Below are 1,774 nucleotides of genomic sequence, written 5' to 3'. Positions count from 1 at the left end.
CCCGTTATCCTCTGACAGTTTTCTCAGGCGCCCTCCTGCCCCGGGTCAGTGTCACAGTGAGAGCTTGTGCCCAAGGCCCAGAGGAGTTGTGTGCGGGCGGGGCCCAGGCACCAGGGACACGATGCAGAGGGTAGGGTACGCTCAGCGCTCGTGTGTCCCGGGTGCTCGGCCCTGCGTGTGGGGCGTGAGCCGCCGGGAGGCGCGGCCTTGGCTCGTTGAAGTGCTGGCTGAGGAGGGGACTTGGCCCACAGAGGGAGGGGGAGCCCTCCCCACCGCGGGCCCATGTCCACACCCCCTGCAGCCCGGGGAGCTCCAGGTGAGAAAGCCGCTCGGTGGAGGCAGCAGCACGTCTCTGGAGGAGCCGGCGTTGGTCCCGGGGCGCCAGCTCAGATGCGGGCGAGCGGGGCCCACCCGTCCCAGCCGCCAGCCTCCCCTGGAGCAGCGCGTGACGACCTGCAGTGTCGTGGGAACAGAGTAAAATGCAAAGACCAAGAGAGTTAAAAATACCCACCCAGAAATGGAGAAGAACAGATAGAACTGTTGGAAATGCAGATACAGTCGTGCAGTTGACCCCTTGGTGGGCAGGCTTTTGGCAGATGGGACGTTGCTGAGGGATGGTGGTCCAGCGGGGGCTGAAGAAACCCACTGCACGCGGGGCCCAGAGGAGGTGGGGAGACGGTTGGTGCCTCCGGTCGGGAGTCCTGTGAACCCCAGGGAACACGAGGTAGATGTGCATCGAGTGTGTGAAACAGGCCTGAAACTGCCGAGCTGGGCGTGGGCGGGGGTGTTACTTTGGGGCTGGCGGTTGGAGCTGGGGACAGGGGACGCGGACGTTGCCCAGGTATGCGGCCTGCCCACGTCTCGGGCCCGCCACCCCTCGCGTGGACGTCCATCCGCAGCTGGGTGCGGGCTGGGCGTGCAGGCGCCGGGCAGTGGGTACCGGGCCGTGGTGGTGGCGGCGACACTTGCGTCTTTCGTGTCGGAGGTCAGACGTGGCCCTCCTCTCGGCCAGCCCGTCCCAGACGGCAGAGGGATCAGTGGCGTTCTGCCAGCGTCCATCCCAGTTGCACGTTCCAGGGCGGGGGAAATGACCAGTGGGCAGCTGAGTGGCCCCGTAAGCCCCAGTTTTAAAGGAGCCTTGGCGTTGCTTTGGGCCCCTGTGGTCAGCGGTGGCCCCTCTGCCCTGGGGGTGAATGCCGTGAGCCCCTCTGGGAGGGGGTAGGGACCACCGCCCTGTCCGCTTGCCCTGGTGCCTTGGGGCTCTCCTCCGGCCGATGGTTCTGGTCTGAGGACCGAGCAGGGCTGGACCTTGGGCGAGGGGCCGTGGCCCCCATGAGGAGGCCGACAGCTGTCTGTGCTGTCACTTGGTTCTGTTCTGAGTCCGCAGGCTGTCAGCGGCCCGTCCAGCTTGCCCCCATCACCGCAGGTAGCCACTGCTCAGGGTGTCCGGTTGCCTCTGAGCCCTCTGCTCCCGTGGGGCCTCAGCCCCCACCCCATCGCTCTGCTGCTGGGGAGCCAGTCCCGTAACGGCATCTGCTGTCTTCAGCCGCACTGCAGAGGTCACCCGCGCTGGTTCTCGGCTGTGCAGGTGCCCTCACCTGTGCAGTGTCCCCGCGGCCCTGCTTAGCCTCCACATCCCTTCCTCAGCCACTGCGAGGGCCCTCCTGGGCTCTCCACCCAACGCGGACCGCGGTCGGTTCCGAATTTCCAAGAGCCCGCCCGGCCGCATGGTGAATCTGCTCCTAGGGCATTTGCTCCTGGGCCACAGCCAGCC

Source organism: Neophocaena asiaeorientalis, unplaced genomic scaffold (genome assembly GCF_003031525.2).
Source record: "Neophocaena asiaeorientalis asiaeorientalis breed wild unplaced genomic scaffold, Neophocaena_asiaeorientalis_V1.1 scaffold43, whole genome shotgun sequence".
Classification (NCBI taxonomy): Eukaryota; Metazoa; Chordata; class Mammalia; order Artiodactyla; family Phocoenidae; genus Neophocaena; species Neophocaena asiaeorientalis.
Note: the sequence above shows the minus strand (reverse complement) of the source record.